Source organism: Saccopteryx bilineata, chromosome 2, assembly GCF_036850765.1.
Source record: "Saccopteryx bilineata isolate mSacBil1 chromosome 2, mSacBil1_pri_phased_curated, whole genome shotgun sequence".
Classification (NCBI taxonomy): Eukaryota; Metazoa; Chordata; class Mammalia; order Chiroptera; family Emballonuridae; genus Saccopteryx; species Saccopteryx bilineata.
Window position 1 is genome coordinate 338,253,575 of NC_089491.1, and position 21,024 is coordinate 338,274,598.

General features: G+C 40.5%; 1 protein-coding gene across 1 annotated transcript in view; it reads left to right on the forward strand.

Moving 5' to 3' along the window:
* The first annotated feature begins 919 nt into the window (after window positions 1-919).
* CALD1 (caldesmon 1) overlaps window positions 920-21,024 on the forward strand; it is a 223,395-nt gene continuing 203,290 nt past the window's right edge. Inside the window, exon 1 of the mRNA XM_066262332.1 lies at window positions 920-938. The gene's annotated coding sequence lies outside the window, so the exon portion shown is untranslated. The remainder of the gene's footprint in view (window positions 939-21,024) is intronic.

Sequence of the window (21,024 nt, forward strand, 5' to 3'; positions counted from 1 at the left end):
TAAGATTCTTCAGGAAAAGTTATCTCTGAGTCATCCCGGTCACTGTAACCATCAGCAAGTCTTTCCTCAAAGGCGCCTCTCCCTTCCCTTGACTCACCACCCCTTGGTTCCTGCCCTTCCTGAGCCTCTGAAGGCCCTTCTCTCTTTGCTCTTCTGAGGGCAGTTGAAATGCCTCTTTCTCCAGGAAGCCTTTCTGGGAGAAAAGGAGTGACCCTCTCCACCCCACACAGACACTTTCTCTGGACTCTCATAGAACTTGAACTTGTTTACGGCACTGATTTCATTGTGCCTCATGTCAGAGCAATTGAAGTTCATGTCTTATCCTTCTGCTTATGTCCTCTGATTGGTAAGCTCCTGGAAGGCAGGGTCTCTGACATATCTTACTGGATACCTCCAAATTATTTAGCCCAGCACCTTGTAGGCACCGTGCTACAAGGCACACAATAAGCATGTGTTTATTAATACAATAAATGCACCCAAAGCCAGATCTACTGCAGAGAAGTGGCCGACAGCCTGCATGTTCTACAAGGGGGGATAAAATAACATTTAAACTCCACTTTCTAAGTCCATCAGGTAAATATATCCCTTATTTTCTCTCCATCACAACCCAATATCAAGCATCTTAAATTTGGTTGGAATTGACTGAATGGTTTAGAGTGGAATAATTTATGTACACATCTCTCTTTTTCTTTCTTTTCTGTCTTTCTTGGGAACCGATGACACATCGCTGGACAGAGAGGAAACATATCTGGGTGGGAGAGACAGGGTGGGGCGCGTGGAGCCTGCATTCCACTGGCTACTGGGTTTCGCTGAAAAGAGCAAGCTGTTTTCAAGAACCCTGGACTACAGTGCCTCCCTCACACTGTCCTCTGGGGTGCCTTCCTTGAGGAAGAGCAAGCCGGAGAGATGTGGGAGCTGAGAGTTCAGTCCAGCAAAAGGTAATGATTTTAAATCAAAACATATGCAAGAGGAGTGAATTTCACCTAAATTCCAAGGGGCAATTGCCACTCTGCTCTCACTCCTTGGACCTATCATCTCTGGTTACCTTTTTGAAAAGGGGGGGATTGGTGTTGTCTTGCCATTCCTTAGAAGTGGCAATTTAAAATATACTGTGTCTCTTTTTAGTCTCCTGATTGTTCTGTATAATTCCTGGTATGATGTGGTCTGATTATCTAAGTAATGACAAGATGAAGAGAAAATGGTAGATGAATGAGAAGAGGACAAAAGGAATGAAGTCCATGTCTGTGCTTTCTTGCTCAGGGTCCAGAAGTTTTGAAAGACTTGGGGAAACATTTTTGTTGTGGTGACAGTGGAATGTGTTGCTCAGCTGGTGGTGGAGTGTTACAAAAGTCATGACTGTGTGGGTCGGGTGGAGCAGCTGCTATTCGTTCAGGGTGACTGGAGAGGACCCAGGGGGCAGTCAGTGGGAGGAGCTCTACCGCACTGGGATCTCCAGCAATGGGAACTTACCGGCTCAGAGCTTAGACTGTCATTTGGATAGTCCCTCAGTTTGGACTTTAGTGGAAAGGAGCAAGCTAGTGAGAAATAATGGCTGTAGAATTGGCGATTAGTCTTTTTTATTATTTATTTATTTATTTTGTATTTTTCTGAAGTGAGAAGCAGGGAGGGAGAGAGACAGACTCCCAAGTGTGCCTGACTGGGATCCACATGGCATGCCCACCAGAGGGTGATGTTCTGCCCATCTGGGCCTTTGCTCTGTTGCAACCGGAGCCATTCTAGTACCTGTGGTGGAGGCCATGGAGCCGTCCTCATTGCCCTGGCCAACTTTGCTCCAACAGAGCCTTGGCTGCAGGAGGGGAAGAGAGAGACAGAGAGAAAGGAGAGGGGGAAGGGTCAAGAAACAGATGGGCACTTCTCCTGTGTGCTTTGACCGGGAATCAAACCTGAGACTTCCACATGCTAGGCTGACACTCTACCACTGAGCCAACCGGCAGGACAGTCTTCTTTATTTTTTAACTTATTTAAAAAACATTTATGGTGTTGACGTGGTTTCAAGTTTGTTGATTAGTCTAATGAGGCTAGAAAAATAAAAAGAGAAAAGATACTTTTTTCTTTACAAATACAAAGAACTACCTGTCACCCTGGAAACCCATAATGGAGGTGAGACCGGGTACAGGGAACAAGAATGGAATGGGACTTTTAAGGGACAGACCAGCAGAATGAGATAAAGGGCAGGTGTTATCTAGCCTTGGAGAACTTCTGAATGCAGAAGGTCAAGATTCACCTGTATCCAGGGACCCAAGTGGTCATTCTAACATGGTGAAGGAACTCTATTCGACCAGTCCTAGAAGAGGGATTCCCAAAGTTCCACAAGACAGATTTCTGAGATGCGAGAGGTGCGAGGGTGGACTACATTTCTGCAATTTAATTTAGAGAGTGGACATAGATTTCTAGAGCTGAGGGTTAGACAGAAGAGGTCCTTGATCTCACAGAAAGAGCAGACTCTCAGGCCTCTTTGGGGAATGTGGTTCACGGTAAAGAACAGCCTTCTAGAAGAAAGCCAGTAGGTACATGCCTCTGGAACTAGAGAGGTATGAGGAAGAGATAGAAACATGGGGAAGAACCCTTCAGAGATCCTAAAGCAAGTGTTTTGGTAACAGGAGAACATTGGGAGCTATGGGTCGTGCAGGGTGCCATCCCTCAGAATCTGTCACCTAACAGTCCCCTGAGTGAACACCCTCCAGTCTACAACTTCCTCCGCCATGTTTCTGCCCATTGATGTTCCAACCTGGGCTTTAAACCTTCCAATAAACCATCCTCTCCAAACATACAGCCTTTCTCAGTCTCCTTCTTAATCAGGAAATGCCTTTTGAAAACCCCAGCCTTGGAGATAAATATATATATTTACTATTTTCTGTTCATTCAGGGCTTTGATATTCCCAATGCTTTTCCTATCAGTTGGAGTCCATTTTAGTTATTTGAACCCAGAGAATTTAATGTATTAAAACACTGTGATGACGTTGGGCAAATAAGTTTGTAAAATTTGTGTTATTTGATTTTGCTCACTTTTATTGTTAAAAATGGCTGCTGCCCAGATATGTGATCTGTGAAACTGGTAAATACCTTACTGCTTGGAAAGGGATTTTGTTATGCTAATGTATGCTGGAGGAGGGGTTTCATGCCAAAAAGTTTTAAGAAAGAAGAAGAAGAAGGAAGCCATGTTTGTGCAGAGTGAGATCAGGGAGGAAGTGTGCTGAAGAGAAGGCAGCCAAGATGGAGGGGAAAGAGAGAGAAGCCAGTTTGCACAGAGAGTAAGAAGGCATGTTGGCAGATGGGGAATCAGAAGTGACTTAGACTAGTGGGGACCTTTGATTCTAGGAAAAACCGGAAAAGATTCTCCTGGTTGTGGAACCAGAGAATATGTGAGTGGGTTTTGGTGCCCAGTGTGTGTTTTACTCGCCGGCCGGTTGCGAGGCTAGAATAAAGGAATGGCTCACCAGTTTTTGGCTCCGCAGGTTCATTACCGTCTGCCTAAATCTAATGGGAACCTGCAAGTGAATGGCAGTGAAGACGGCTTCAACTACTGGCCTTACACTACACAATGCAGATTTTATAGCGTAATTCTCAAGGTGGGAGGAGTTTTGGTGTGAATTTTAATAAAAAGTTTATCTTAACTTTAAAAACAAAACAAACAAACAAAAAAAAAACACTGTGATGAATTACAAAACTGTTAACCCAGTCAGTGATAGGGTAAAAGAACTCTAAGATATCATGGAGGAAGCGACAACCGAAGCAGCTATCACCCGTAGGACTGAAAGAATTAAAGGAAGAACTGAGGTGATCACAACTTAGAAACTTCAGGGAGAGCTCCCACAGAGCTGAAATTCAGAGTTCTGAGAAGAGGCTGTGTGGCTGGTGCTGATGTCTTGGAGCTTGGGGGAGTGACCTCAGGAGACCTAGATTTCTGAGGAGAGAGCACAGATCAGCTGTCTTTGGGGACTGGGTGGAGGGTTGATGTAGCAAATGTTAGGAAAACTGCAAACTAGGTTGAGCTGTCGCTTCAAGAAGGAACTGCTACTGCTCCTGTGACTTAACAGGCTGGTGGACCAGAACAAGCCCTTTCCCTTCCTCCACCAGCCACTCTTTGGCGCCCCCTATTGGCTCAGACTGCCTAAAGTCTAAGACAGTGATCGGCAAACTCATTAGTCAACAGAGCCAAATAAAACAGTATAACGATTGAAATTTCTTTGGAGAGCCAAATTTTTTAAACTTAAACTACATAGGTAGGTACATTCCTTATCGAGGTAGCGCCCACATGTGGTATTTTGTGGAAGAGCCACACTGAAGAGGCCAAGGAGCCGCATGTGGCTCACAAGTCCCAGTTTGTCGACCAGGGGTCTAAAGCATATGTATGATTGTGCTTATCTTTTCATTCCTTATTACTAGAATAATTCTACTTCCACTTTCTTAAAGGTGAACACAAGACAAGAATGGTCTACCACTACATGGAATATTTAGTTAATGGTCAATTCTAGATCTTACTCTTCTACTAATTCTGTCAGAAATAGGCAATTCATTTTCTTTTTCTGACCCAGTGGCCCCTAGCAAAGTTCCAAAACAAGTCATTTGTGTTCTTCTCTAGTGCACCTGTTCTCTACACTGTTTCTGTTGGCAGGTTAGTCATGTGAATACCTTCTTGACCTAGGGTACCATACAGTTTCCCTTTATCATAGGCCTGTTGTTTGAGAATAGGACATGCTCTTCCATCACTGTGTTTTAACCTGGAGTCCCTTCCTACCACATCTCAAAAATCACACTATAGTATAATCTCAAACTGACTTTGTTTACAGCACACACTGAGCTGGTTAAGGAGACAGTATGAAGCAGTGTGGACTATGGACTGGATCACTCATGTCTAAGTCCTTGTTTTCCCACTACCAGCTGTGTGCATTCCTTGTACAAGTTACTTAGCTTCTAGAAGTCTCTCATTTTCTCCATATGTAAACTGATGTAATAATAGTACCTACTTTATAGGGTTCTCCTTATATTTAAAAGTGATATGCACGTAGTGAATAATCAAGACACCTATTATTAGTAGAAAGATCTTGAAGTTGTATTATTTCCATTTTCCATCTCCCCTCTAATATTTTGGGGTGTAAAATACTAGGCACCTCTCATATATATATAAATATATATATTTAATTCCCGCTGATTTGAGGGAGAGAGAGAAAGAGAGAGAGAGAGAGAAACATCAACTCATTGTTTCACTTAGTTGTTCCATTTAGTTGTGTACTCATGGACTGTTTCTTGTATGTGCCCTGACTGAGGTTGAATACATGACCTCTGGTGCACCGGGTTGACGTTTTATCCACTAAGCCACCTGGCCAGAGCCAGCACTTCTCATATCCTTATTCATCTTCTCAGCTTATACTTGTCCCCGCAAAACCCACTTCCATAGGTTTATCAAGGTGATTGTCTTCCTTTCCTTATTTAACTTACTTAATTTAAAGTTTTTCAATTATGTCATCTAGTCTCCAATCACTATCCTTTCTTGGCCAAGAATCCACCGTTCATTCCAATACCTAAAACTACAGTTTTGTCTTTTAAACCTCATTTCTCATTGTCATCTCTTTTCTGGGACATTCAACACCCAGATCTTTCTTTCTCTTCCAAAGCCTTTACTGTTGGTAGAGAAAACTATGAGTCCATTATCAATACTATGGATCCCTTTGATTTCTTGCCCAAGGCCTCCTAGTTTCTTTTTAGGTCGTGTCATTCATGATGCATTTTAGACTTAAGATGTGCTGGGAGGAGATTTCTAGGAGCAAGTTAATGGGGATCTTCAAGTGGTAGAAGAATAAGGAAAGAAGACCTGGGAGCTGAAGGGGGTCATTTTCCATAGCTTGTTGACCCAGCTGGGGTATATGGTACGCACAAAATGCTTACTTCCGATAGGTTAAGTCGGGCATCTTGATATCTAAAAATGAAGCTATCTGCATAATGCCAAACAAATCTGCTATTTAGCTACATCGACCAGTCAAATAATTTTTAAGTTAATTTATTTTTCTTTCTGTGTTTGTATTTTCACATCCAGCCCAAGACTCCCAAAGGAATAAATTATTATTTCAACCCAACTCTCAAAGGAATAAATTATTATTTCAGCATGTGAAGTTTTAGCTTCTTCTTTTGGCTACCCCAAACCATCCAAACTGTAAAAATAAAACTATGTATCGTATAGTAATACCTTCATAAATCTACCTCCAAGAGCCAGAGAAGAGGCCCCAAGAGTGGGGAATTTCACATGTGTCCATGCATGTATACAGTGCAGGCGAGAAGATAAATGTGTCAAGAATAACCACTACCGAGTAATTATGCAACTTACATTTCTGCCAATAAATTGTGAGGCTGATCTATGCCAGATAGGACTATAAATCCAGTCTGTGCACCAATTATCAAAAGTACAGCCTACAATCTTGAATATGTTATTTTCAGAGAGAAAAATAAACAATGGAATGCTCTGTTGGATCTGCGTTGCACACTCTGTTGAAGGTTGGGGTGGGATGTGGAGTCTGTTTGGAGAAGACTCAGCTCCGAAGAGAAGTTCACTCTAAGGACCCAGAAATTGTGATGACTTTATGAAACTGGAGCCTGGACTCTCACATGAGAAAATAATGAGAGAAGGCTTCTTCATTCTTGCAGAAAACATCCTTAGAGTAATGTCGGGGTCTGTCTGAGAAATGGGAGTTTCGTAGAGTTGTGGTGCAGCCTGGGAGTTGCTAGATTTTTGAAGGCACACCTGGTAAGAAATGGCTCAGGTCAACAGCCCTGGCAGTGACTGCTGCTTCAAGAGAACTGTGGCAAAAGCCCATTGGCAGGGACGTGACACAGAGAGGGCCACAATATGAGTTCCTCCCCATCGTTGTTGTCTTCATGTTCTTTATATTCTCACCTTGTAGCATTGGGCCTTGGCTGTATAGATAGTCTGGTTCCTATTGCCTGTAATTTCATGCTTCTGATTCCCAGGTATTTGCTAGTCCCCTTCCAGCGCACTCTAACTCCCAAAGTTTGTGTTTTCCTTCGGAGTGCTTGTCTCCTCTGCTGCAAACTCTGCCCCCCCCCCTCAATTTCCCAGATGCCTTTGCAAGCTCTTCTAGCTGCATTGACTTGAGGCAGATGTCTGACTCAGCTTTCTCAGTCAGGGTGGAAGGCAGGGGACCCTTCCATAGCTATCCCCTGAATATATTTGTTAGGCATGTATGTTCTGTAGGAGGGGGTGAGGTCCAGGCCTAGCCAGCCAGATAGCAGTCTTCTTTTTTCAAGGGACATCCACAGTACAATTCTGGATGAGACCGGCCTGAGTTTGAATCCTGAGCTGGGAAGCCATAACAGAGGGAAAGAGAGGCAGTGTAGGGAACAAGAAGCAGGGCCTGCGATGTGGAAAGGAAGAACGTCATAAGGGAAGGAGGGGAGAGAAATGAATGACAAGTGATGCAGTTTTCTTCAGGTTAACTAGGTGTATACTAAAATGTTAGTCTTGCTTATTGTGGCTTGTGCAACTACCGTTGTCATTTCTAAAATTCTGCAACATCTCTTCTTTGTCATTTTTTAACAACACCTTGTCTCAAAGTACAAGCACAGAATGGAAGTGCATATTTAAAAATATGTATTAATAAAATAATACACATTTTCTCATTTTTAGTAATTAAAACATTAAAATAAACTAACATGCACTATTGACCTCTATGCCTAATCCCAGTCACCTCCCAGAACTACATCTGTTAACAGAGTTTTAGCCCTTCTAACCCTTTACAAACAAAAAAATTTACTTATATATGATTTTGTTCATGTGTTCATATGAGTATGTTTAAGATATCTGGTTTTATTCTATATATATCATCATGAAACTTCTTTTACTCAACAGTATATAATGGAATTCCTTAATTTCACTACCGATAGTACTACCTTATTCTGCTCAACTGCTCTATGTAGAATTAGTTTATTTCCAACTTAGGTGATTACAAACAATTCTGTAACAAATAACTTTCATTCATGTGTGAAGGTGTACTTAGAATAGATCAGAGGTAAAATAGTTAGGCCATAGGGTATAAGCATTTTTAATTTAAATAGTAATTGTCACAGTCACACTTCACCCAAGAATGTGAGACAGTACCATTTCTCCATACCCTCACCAACACTGATATTTTAAATTTTGTCAATCTAAAATGATATTTTTTATTGGCATGAAATGTCTTTTCATTATTGGTATAGTGACAGTATCCTTTATTATGATTTCAATTGGCATTTATTTGATTACAAGCAAGATTGGACATCTTTGTCTATGCTTACTGTCACTTGGATTTCCTCCTCCGTGAATTCACCCGTTCACATCCTCTGCCTACTTTTAAACTGGGTGGCTTATCGATCTTTTCTTCTCGTTGATGTAGAAGTGCTTTAGATATTATGGATTCTAATCAGGGCACCTTAGGGGCACCATTCACCTTGCAGTCTACTTGCAGAACATACCCTATGCAGCTGTACCTGGAAGTTCTTCATTTTAATTTAACAGTGATGATTTATGGAAACACTGGGTGGGGCAAAGGTAGGCTTTCAGTTGTTCATATGGAAAATAATACAATCATTAACAAATAATAATGTAAGAATAAATTCTGTTTCCTGTATTCACAACTGTAACCCTACTTTTGCCCCACCCTGTATTTTATTCTTAATCTGTCGCATGTCTTTTAACTATGCTTGTCTTATTTTTCATAATGGTGATGCCATTTTTTTTGTCATATCTATTGGTCTTTTCCTTTGTGTTGTTTGCCTTCTTAGTCGTTTTAAAAATGGTCTATCCAACCAATGTAATAAAACATTTTCTGTACTTCCTCTGTTTTGTTTTGTTTTTGTTTTTGTTTTTCTATGCTTATATTTTACTATATGTGAAAATTATTAGTGAACAATGTGATAGTGGGATATAAGCTTTTTTTTCCCTAGTGGATAAACCAGTAGTCCCAACAAATTATTGTATAGACATTTTTTTTCTTATGTAAAATGCTACCTTTATTATATACTAATTTTGCTATATTCATGAGTATAGTTTAGGGCTCTGCATTCTGTTCATGTGATTAAAATAATATTTGGAGAAATTATTCATTTTGCTACAGGAGTTAAAGTGTTATCACTATTAATAAGTAAGAGCTAGTGATTCAAATAAAAATCTAGTCTATATTGCTTTTAATGCAGTGTACAACCTGATGTTATAGTAAACTCTCTTACAAGTTATATGGAGTTCTTACTTCTGAAAAGAGGCCTCATCGGTCTCAATAATCTGTTTGGCATCTGTATAAAAACCCTCCATTGAAGACCCCCCTCTCTAGGGATTGTTATAAATATATGGTTAGAACAAGTGGATCTTACATGATTCTTAGAAGACCCTGGTGCCCAGTTAAACAGTCGACCTTAATTTGATTTCTTCCTGAAAATTATCCTGGACTTGAAAACTCTTAATCTGCATGCTTTAACTACATGCAGAGTAAATGAATAAAAGGTAATGAATATATCTCTTTTTTAATAAACTTATTATTAATTTTAATGGGGTGATATTGATAAATCAGGGTACATATATTGAGAGAAAACATCTCTAGGTTATTTTGACATTTGATTATGTTGTATACCTATCACCCAAAGTCAAATTGTCTTCCGTCACCTTCTCTCTGGTTTTCTTTGTGCCCTCCCCTCCTCCACTCCCCCCCATTACCCCCACCCTCTTGTCCATGTCTCTGAGTCTCATTTTTATGTCCCACCTATGTATGGAATCATATAGTTCTTAGTTTTTTCTGATTTACTTATTTCAATCAGTATAGTGTTATCAAGGGACATCCATGTTGTTGTAAATGATCTGATGTCATCATTTCTTATGGCTGAGTAGTATTCCATAGTATACAGTATGTCCGTAAAGTCATGGTGCACTTTTGACCGGTCACAGGAAAGCAACAAAAGAAGATAGAAATGTGAAATCTGCACCAAATAAAAGGAAAACTCTCCCAGTTTCATATCTATTCAGTGTAGTTTGATGTGGGCTCATACACAGATTTTTTAGGGCTCCTTAGGTAGCTATCCCATATAACCTCTACAGAATTGTCACTGACTGATGGCCTACCAGAACGGGGTTTCTCCACCAAACTGCCAATTTCCTTCAACAGCTTATCCCACCAAGTAATGTTATTCCTATGTGGTGGCGCTTCATTATAATCCTGCTGATATACACGTTGCACTTTGGTCACGGATTCGAATTTAGCAAGCCACAGAACACACTGAACTTTCCTCTGTATCGTCCACATCTCAACTGGCATGGCCATGGGCTGCTCCGCTGTATACACAGTGTTACATCATCATCTGCGCATGTGCATATGCTGACACATCATCCTACAGAAACTGGGAGGGTTTCCCTTTTATTTGGTGCAGATTTCACATTTCTATCATCTTTTGTTGCTTTCCTGTGACCGGTCAAAAGTGCGCCATGATTTTACGGACACCTGTATATGTACCAAAGCTTTTTAATCCACTCGTCCTCTGACGGACACTTGAGCTGTTTCCACATCTTCACTATTGTGAACAATGCTGCCATAAACATGGGGTGCATTTCTCCTTTTGAAACAGTGCTATGGTGTTCCTGGGGTATATTCCTAAAAGTGGGATAGCTGGGTCAAAAGGCATTTCGATTTTTAATTTTTTGAGGAATCTCCATACTGTTTTCCATAGTGGCTGCACCAGTCTGCATTCCCGCCAGCAGTACAGGAGGGTTCCCTTTTCTCCACATCCTCGCCAGCACTTATTCTGTGTTGTTTTGTTGATGAGTGCCATTCTGACTGGTGTGAGATGATATCTCATTGTGGTTTTAATTTGCATTTCTCTGATGATTAGTGATGTTGAGCATTTTTTCATATGCCTATTGGCCATCTGTATGTCCTCTTTGGAGAAGTGTCTATTCATTTATTTTGCCCATTTTTGGATTGGATTGTTTGTCTTTCTGGTGTTGAGTTTTACAAGTTCTTTATAAATTTTGGTTATTAACCCCTTATCAGACGTATTGTCGAATATGTTCTCCCATTGTGTAGTTTGTCTTTTTGTTCTGTTCTTATTATTTTTAGCTATGCAAAAGCTTTTTAGTTTGATATAGTCCCATTTGTTTATCCTGTCTTTTATTTCACTTGCCCTTGGAGATAAATCGGCAAATACATTGCTGCGATAGATGTCAGAGAGCTTACTGCCTATGTTTTCTTCTAAGATGCTTATGGTTTCATGGCTTACATTTAAGTCTTTTATCCATTTTGAGTTTATTTTTGTGAATGGTGTAAGTTGGTGGTCTAGTTACATTTTTTTGCAGGTAGATGTCCACTTTCCCAACACCATTTATTAAAGAGACTGTCTTTACTCAATTGTATGCTTTTACCTCCTTTGTCAATATCAGTTGTCCATAAAGTTGTGGGTTTATTTCTGGGTTCTCTGTTCTGTTCTATTGATCTATATGCCTGTTCTAATGCCAGTACCAGGCTGTTTTGAGTACGATGGTCTTGTAGTATAACTTGATATCAGGAAATGTGATACCTCTCACTTTATTCTTCCTGTTCAAGATTGCTGAGGCTATTCGTGTTCTTTTATGGTTCCATATAAATTTTTGGAATATTTTTTTTATATCTTTGAAGTATGTCATTAGTATTTTAATTGGTATTGAATTGAATTTATAAATTGCTTTGGGTAATATAGACATTTTAATGATGTTTATTCTTTCTAATCATGAGCACGATATATGCTTCCATTTGTTTGTATTTTCCTTGATTTCTTTTATCAATGTTTTATAATTTTCCGAGTATAAGTCTTTAATCTCCTTGGTTAAATTTACTCCTAGGTACTTTATTTTTTTGGTTGCAATAGTGAAGGGGATTGTTTCCTTAATTTCTCTTTCTGACAGTTCATTGTTGGTGTATAAAAATGCCTCTGGTTTCTGAGTATTAATTTTATATCCTTCCACCTTGCTGAATTCATTTATCAGGTCCAGTAGTTTTTTGACTGAGGCTTTAGGATTTTCTATATACAATATCATATCATCTGCAAATAATGATAGCTTTACTTCTTCTTTTCCAACTTGAATGCCTTTTATTTCTTCTTCTTGTCTGATTGCTGTGGCTAGGACTTCCAGGACTATGTTGAATAAAAGTGGTGAAAGGGGGCACCCCTGCCTTGTTCCTGATCTTAAGGGTATTGCTTTTAATTTTTGCCCATTGAGTATGATGTTGGCTGTGGGTTTGTCATAGATGGCTTTTATCATGTTGAGGTATGTTCCCTGTATTCCCACTTTGTTGAGAGTTTTGATCATGAATGGGTGCTGGATTTTTATCAAATGCTTTTCTGCATCTATTGAAATTATCATGTGGTTTTTCTCCTTCCTTTTGTTTATGTGATGAATAACATTGATAGATTTGTGAATATTGTACCAGCCTTGCCTCCCCAGATTAAATCCTACTTGATCACAGTGTATGATTTTTTCCATATATTGTTGGATCCGGTTTGCTAATATTTTGTTGAGGATTTTAGCATCTAAATTCATCAGGGATATTGGCCTATAATTTTATTTCTTTGTGTTGTCTTTGCCTGGTTTTGGAATCAAAATTATGCTCACCTCATAAAAGCTTGGAAGCTTGGAAGTCTTCCTTCCGCTTGAATTTTTTGAAATAGCTTGAGAAGAATAGGAGTTAGTTCTTCTTTGAATATTTGGTAGAATTCAGTTGTGAAGCCATCAGGTCCAGGACTTTTTTTGGGGGGAATTTTTTGATAACTATTTCAATCTCATTTGTTGTAATCGGTCTGTTTAGGTTTTCTGATTCTTCCAGATTAATTTTTGGAAGATTATATGTTTCAAGGAATTTGTCCATTTCATCTAGGCTATCTTATTTCTTGGCATACAGTTTTTCATAGTATTTTCCTACAATATTTTGTATTTCTGTTGTGTCAGTTGTTATTTCTCCACTCTCATTTCTAATTTTATTTATTTGAGTTCTCTCTCTTTTTTTCTTGGTGAGTCTTGTTAAAGGTTCATTGATCTTGTTTACCTTTTCGAAGAATCAGCTCCTGGTTTCATTGATCTTCTTCTGTATTGTTTCTTTAGCCTCTATGTCATTTATTTTCACTCTGATCTTTATTATTTTCTTCCTTCTACTACCTCTGGGCTTTACTTGCTGTTCTTTTTCTAGTTCTTTTAAATGCAGGGTCAAGTTGTTTATTTGAGCTTTTTCTAGCTCCTTAAAGTATGCTTGTAATGCTATGAACTTCCCTCTCAGGATTGCTTTTGCTGTGTCCCATAAATTTTGAGTTGATGTATGCTCATTATCATTCGTTTCTGGGAATTTTTTTGTTTCTTTTTTGATCTCATTGTTAACCCATTTGTTATTTAGTAACATGTTATTTAGTTTCCAAGTGTTTGAGTATTTTTCATTTTTTCTGTTGTGGTTGATTTCTAGTTTCATGTCATTGTGTTCAGAGAAAATGCTTGATATAATTTCAATCTTCTTAAATATGTTGAGACCGCTTTGTGCCCTAACCTGTGGTGTATCCTAGAGAATGTACCATGAGCACTTGAAAAGAATGTATATTCTGTTGCTTTAGGGTGAAAGGTTCTGAAGATATCTATTAAATCCAGTTGATCTAGTGTGTCCTTTAAGTCTGCTGTTTCTTTGTTAATTTTCTTTCTTGAGGATCTATCTAGTGATGTTAGTGGGGTATTGAAATCCCCTACTAATATAGTATTGCTGTTGATCTCACCCTTTATATCCATCAAAGTCTGCTTTATATATTTAGGTGCTCCTATATTAGGTGCGTAGATATTTATAATGGTTATATCTTCCTGTTGGATTGCTCCCTTTATCATTTTGTAGTGACCTTCTTTATCTCTTACTATAGTCTTTGTTTTAAAGTTTATTTTGTCTGACATAAGTATTGCTACCTCGGCTTTTTTTTTCATTTCCATTTGCATGAAATATTTTATTCCATCCTTTTACCTTCAGTCTATGTGCATCTTTAGTTTTAAGGTGTGTCTCTTGTAGACAGCATATGTATGGGTCTTGTTTTCTTATCCATGCAGCTACCCTATGTCTTTTGATTGGATTGTTTAATCCATTTACATTTAAGGTTATTATTGATATGTAGTTGTTTTTTGCCATTTTATTCTTTAAAGCTATATTCTTCTTTTGCTGTATTCTTTTTCCCCTTTGATCTGTTTACAGCAGGCCCCTTAGCATTTCTTGCAGCATTGGTTTGGTTGTAGTGAATTCCTTGAGTTCTTTTTTTTGTCTGGGAAGCTTTTTATTTCTCCTTCAAATTTAAAGATAGTCTTGCTGGATAAAGTTGTCTTGGTTGTAGGCTCTTGTTCTGCATTACTTTGAATATTTCTTGCCATTCCCTTCTGGCCTCAAGTTTCTGTTGAAAAGTCGGATGTCATCCTTATGGGGGCTCCTTTGTAGGTGATAGCCTTTTTTTCTCTAGCAGCTTTTAATATTTTCTCTTTATCACTTAGCTTTGATATTTTAATTATGATGTGTCTTGGTGTAGATTTCCTTTGGTTTCTCTTTAATAGAGATCTCTGTGCTTCTTGAACTTGTGAGATGTTTTCCTGCATTGATTTAGGGAAGTTTTCAGCTATGATATGGTTGAACAAAGTCTCTATCCCTTGTTCTTTCTCTTCTTCTTCAGGAACCCCTATGATGCAGATGTTATTTCTCTTTATGTTGTCACAGAGCTCTCTTAGAGTTTCCTCATACTTTTTGAGTCTCTTTTCTTTTTTCTGCTCTGCTTCTGTGCCTTCATTTATCTTGTCCTCTAACTCACTGATTCGATCCTCAGCTTCATCCATCCTGCTTTTAATTCCTTCCATTGTGGTCTTCATTTCAGATATTGTATTTGTCATTTCTGACTGATTCTTTTTTATTATTTCAATGTCCTTTTTTTATATTTGCTATGTCTTTATTTAGGTGTTCATAATGACCTTCTATTGTTGTTCTAAGATCTTTGAGCATCCTAACAATCGTTATTTTAATCTCTGATCTGGTAATTTGATTATATCTGACTCATTCAGGTCCTTTTATAGGGATTTCCCTTGATTCATTTGTGTTCAATTTCTATGCCTTCCCATTTTGTCTGTGTATAAGAAGGTTTTGGCCAGTGGAGTCCACTGGGTATGGCCTCTGTGTTCCTTAGGTGCGGTCTGTCTGCAGGCACACCACCCCCTTTGCTGCTGCTGCCTAGGGCGTTCAGGTATGGACATTGCAGGTGCCAGCTCACTGGGGCTGTCGCTGCAGTTTCCACCTCTCCTCCACAGGAGAAACTGTGATCACGTGCCCGGGTCTACAAGCCTCGGCACCTCGACCTTTGCCCCACTCTTGTGGGTGGGGTTATGCCCCATGCCTGGGTTGCAAGCCTCCGCACTGCAGGCAGTGGTGAGCACCTTTGTTCAGCTGTGGGTCTCCACCTGTTTCCGGGCTTTTGCCCAGCCCCCATGGGAAGAGTCCTGCTCTGGTCGGCTGCAAACCTCGGCTCTGCAGGCTGGGTGGGCTGTGTGCCCATGCTCAGTCACCAGACTCCGCCTGTTCTGGGTTTTCTTCCTTCCCAACCCTGTAGGAGGAGCCGGCTCATGTGTCCTGCACAAGCCTTGGTTCCGCAGGCTGGGCGAGACTGCGTGCCTGTGCACCCTTGCTCAGCAGCGGGTCTCCGCCCTTTCCGGGGCTCCTGCTCTTCCCCCCCTGCTCAGGCGGGGTTGCAGGCGGGCCTGCAGCTGGGCCTGACCACCTTCACACTTTCCCTCTGCCCCTGCTGGGCAAGACTGAGCTCACATCCAGTCCTCAGTCTTGGCTGGCCAGCTTCTGCCCTTGCCAACGGAACCGCACTTTCAGGTCCCACCACTGCCCACCCTCAGGCAAGCCCTCTGCCGTGTGTTTGGGGGCACTGCAGCTCAGACCCTAACACTCACTACTGTAGTCCTGAAAGCTTCCGCCTTCTAAGCTACTCTGATCTGAGTGCCCCAGGAGAGCTTGTTTGTCCTGCTTCCCTTTGCTGGTATTGCTGTTTCCAGGGGAAATATTCACTTCAGATTTGGGGAGTGACTCAGCCCAGGGGTTAGGGTGGCTGTTTCTCAAAGTGTTTCTCCCTGTGCCTTCTAGATTACACTATCTTTCTGCTACTCTGCTCCTCTCCTCTCTCCCGGCCCCGGAGCCCTGGGTGGGTGGTTGTGAGAGAGGTTTACTGTGCATTCCCTTTAAGAAGAATCCTGGATCTGAGAAATCTGTCTCTTTCTCACAAACCATATCCTGACTTGTTTCGCAGCTAAATACTGTCCATACACTTCTTCTAGGCTCTGGGGTTGCAGACTGGGGCTTTGTTCCTGGGGCTCAGGACCCTCCCCTCTCTGCTAAACTCACTTCCCACCATGCGAGTCTCTCCGGGCTGCTGTTCACTCCGGGGAGCTGGGAAGCCCTCCGTGTTTCCGCTTTTCCTATCAGTCTCAGTGTGGCTTCTTCAGTGTTCCTTGGTTAAAGAGTCCTCTTAGTTTAGTCCAAAGTTGGTTTTTCCAGATGTTGGTTCTTAAAATTAAGTTGTAATCCACTTTCGTTCTGGGAGGTGGAAGTTGGTATGTCCACCTACTCCATCGCCATCTTGCCACTCCTACCCATTAATCTATCTTTTTAATGAACATATCTTTAAACTGTAAGTAAATTTATGCCTTGCAACAAGAGCCCAACAATATTGTAAAATGTGAGTTATTCCATGGAGCCATAAGAACCTTAAATGTAGACTGTGTCTGAATATCACTGTCTGACTAATAGCAGGCACTGAATAAATCTTTGCAGAATGAATGAAACTAGTCCTAGGTTTAATACAAAAGCATCATGTATGCTTTCTTTTCCCCACACAATTTACTAATTTGCTGCCTTCAGAGAGGCCATCTTGCTCTCGCTGCTTTAAGACATATGATGTTAGAACTTGGCATGCCTCTGGCTTTCTTAGCCAGAAAACTTTGAGTCAATTTAATTTTTTTTCCCCTTTGGGATGTATTGAAATCCATATGATGCAATTGACTATTCAAATGCTATAGAGATGTTTACCTGAAACCTATGTGTTCTTATGGATCAATGTCAACCCATTAAACTTAGTAAAAATTTTAAAAAGAGAGAGATTTAAATAAAGAGAGAAGAAAAAATGCATTAGAGATCTTCTAATCTAACCATTTTATTGTATAATGGGGATGACTGTCTTGCTGACTTGACTTGATTATATATATATATAACCATATTAATCATATTAATAGTGAATATGTGAATATTATTATACATTTAAACTGGAAATGAACTGATCATTTGGGATAAGGGTACAAATATATCTAGAAACACATGAAGTTAGTCCTCCTTCCTGTAAAATTTTTATAGCTCCTATTGTGTGTGTGTGTGTGTGTGCGTGCGCGTGTGTACAATTATAAGAATGTGAGGGTGGAGAGGTTGCTGACTCTCACCTATAGAAATATGGGACAATTTACAGTGACATGTGCAATTTGGGTTGGCTGCTTTTTACTTCAAAGTCTGTTTTACTTTGTGAAACAGTTTCTTATCACGTGTATTTATTCTTCTTCCAAGGAATGCTGGGAAGGAGACTGCTTTTATTGAAGTTCTCATGTTGACATGTGAGAAAACTGAGTTCACACAGAGCTTGACATTCTCTTCCTGGAAATACATACTTAAAATAACCCACAAGATCCAATTAACTGTCGGGCACTGAGCTCAGTGCCCTCTTCTCTTCCTTTTTCTTCCAGCCCCGGGGCTGTTCACAGGGATGAAACTAATGTCACGTGGAAATTCCCCAAATCAAGAGTTGTTGAAAAATCCCCAGTGGGACACTGGATTAGGCATATCCCCACGTTGCTATTTCTGAATGTAAAATAATATCTCAAAGATTTCTGGCTCTTTTCAGCTAGTGTATTTGGCCCTCACACATGCTTGAGCACCAGGTACATCCCCGTTACTGTTATGAAGAGCCTCTCGGATCCAGTTAAACCTATAGGCTATGCCTTCCAATAACTTGGAGTCTGTAAACTTACTGGTGAGAGGCCAGTCATTCCATAAATATTTATTGTGGCACTGTACTGGAATTGCAGAGATGGTGATAAACAGGTAGCTCTGTCCCTGTCTTCGAGAAGCTCAAAGTGCCTGGTGGGTACTGCTAAATAGAGAGGCAGTTGCAATATGGTAGAATAAGTGCACTTCTATTGGAAGTTTACTGTGTCGAGGGCTAGGAGGAGTGTTAAACTCAGGGACACTCTGAAAGGATTCCTGGAGGAAGGAAGGCCTGAAGAAGTTATCTGGACACAGATAGGGGGAACAGTGTTCAATGCAGAGAGAATAGTATGTGTGAACACCTGAGGACAAGAGGGAGCAAAGCACGTGGAAGGAAATGAAAAAAAGTTTAATCTGGCTGGAGCAGAGAGTGAAGGGGCTGAGCATGTCTGTCCAAAGGGAGAGAGGGGTAATGACCAAGAGACTCTCGGAAAGGTGAACTGGAGCTAGATTATTCAGGAATGAGATTGTCAGCCCCTTTTAGATGACCAAACAGTGCACGCGTCGTTCATTCATTCAACAAATTTTTGTTGAGCCTTTACCATCTACCAAGAAAGTGCTGGGGATTAAACAATGAATAAAACAAAGATCGTGTCTGTCCACAATGAAATTTCATTCTAAGGAAGGGTGGAAGTCAATGAACAAGCAGCCAAGTTGAACATGTAATATGTTCAGTGGTGACAAAGGCCAAGAAGAAAAATAAAAGAGTTGGGGAAAGGCAATGTTGCTGGATGGGTCATTTCGTGCAGAGTCATCAAGGTACCTTTGATATGGTGGCATTCAGCAGAGATCTAAAGTGCAAGAGGGAGTCATGCAAATATTTACAGGGGAGAGGCAACAGCACATACAAAGGGCTGGAGCAGCTGTGTACCCGTTTTGTGGCAGGAATTATGTTGTAGGAGGCTTTCCTGGCTAGAGCAGGACAGAGAGGACTGAGGTGGTAGGAAATGAAATCTGAGAGGTAGGAGCGGGGAGATCACAGACCAACTTGTTGGAGTCTATTCTTAGTGGGGGATGGGAAATCAATGGAGAGTTTTCAACAGGGAGGGGGCATGGCCCTGCTGGTATAGTTCTAGCTGCAGCAGAAGAATGGATTGAGGATGAGGGCTGGGAATGGGGAACTGGGGTAGGCAGGAAGACCAATGTATTGCAGAAAACCAGAGGAGCAGTATGGATGCCCTGAACCAGGCAATGTCAGTGAGACATGCTACGAGTTAGAGGCAGAAGAGAGAGGACATTGAAGGGTGCTAAGGGGCACTCTGCCTTGGCCCCAAAATACTGTTAGGACAAACATGCACCCTGTCTGTAGTTTTCCCGATTATAGTATCTCTTTTGGGTTTTAAGAATTGATAGTCCTTTTAAAGCAAACACTACTATTTTTTTAAATCATAAAAGCACAGCATTTAGTGAGAAAAATAAGAAACAGATGATCTATGTATACACAAATAATTTATATTAAATTATATTATATTAAATTAAAAATGCATGCACACAAAACAATACTTATAATTGTTGGGGCAAAGGCATGCAATGCAAAGTATGCAAAATAAACAGAGCAGAATGGTTGCCTAAGTGCAGGGAAGTGAAATAAGAGGATATTATGAAAACATCAACAAATTTAACTTTTGCTTCTCCCTACCCCCACTCCCTGTCCCAGCCCAGTTTTCCAGAAGATATCTTATTCCAACATTTAAGAAAACTTTGGTGTTTTCCTTTCTGCACACAGTGGAATTTCACCAATTTCTTTGGAATGACAAGTATCAGAAAAAAGTTTTGTGGCTCTAAAACCACTGTCCTATAATCTATCAACATTCAAGGTCTCATGCACAGAAAATTTGCAGTAGATTAATTTCAAGTTAAAGAAATAAAACTGGCAGTGAGAAGGCTGCTGTTTTGTTTTTTAATCTCAGTTGCATGTGGTAATCACTCATGACTAAGTAGCTCTTAACAGTTTATAAAGCATGTTTACATTTATTAATCTATTTGAACTTTATATCAACTCTTCAAGGCAGCTATTTTATAAATGAGGGGATTAAAACTCAGGGAGATCGAATGACTTACTAAGTTTCAGCAGATCGTTTGAGAAGGATTATTGACTGAGGCCTGAGATTTAAGGGATGGTTTTCAGGTGGCTCTCTGGAGCTGGAAGGACTGCAGGTAAGTGAGAAGTGGGGAAAGCCACGTGACTGAAGTCACTGAGGCAGGAGGTGCAATCCACGATCAGAGAGGAAAGGGAGGAGGATCCGTGTTGGGAATCATAAAAGAGGCAAGAAACGTGCTGATTATAGATCACTTTAAAAGGCTAAGCCAGCTTTGGACCTTATCCCGTTGGTAGAAAGATATTAACGTTTTCTGAGCAAGGGAATTCAAGAGGAAAGTAAACAAACATTCAGGACTAAATCTGCACATTCATTTGTCATATCAGAAGAGGGCATTATTGAAAACATGATAGTAAGTGAAATTTTTTTATAATCCCCATGTTGGGCAGATAAAATGTATTATGCTCACTTTGTTAAAGATGGCACTGCCCACGTGGAGGCCACTGCCCAGGTGATATTAATGTGTGTTGGGGGCGGGCTGTGGGCAGGCAAGATCCTTGGAGCCTGGGGCTTGGTTTTGGGATTAAGCCTTTCCCACCCTTTTTGATGTGGGGTGGTACAATCCCATCATGCCTCAGATAAGTGACTTTGTATTAGAGCAGGGGTCCCCAAACTATGGCCCGTGGGCCACATTAGGCCCCCTGAGGCCATTTATCCGGCCCCCGTCGCACTTTTGGAAGGGGCACCTCTTTCATTGGTGGTCAGTGAGAGGAGCACATTGACCATCTCATTAGTCAAAAGCAGGCCCATAGTTCCCAGTGAAATACTGGCCAGTTTGTTGATTTAAATTTACTTGTTTTTTATTTTAAATA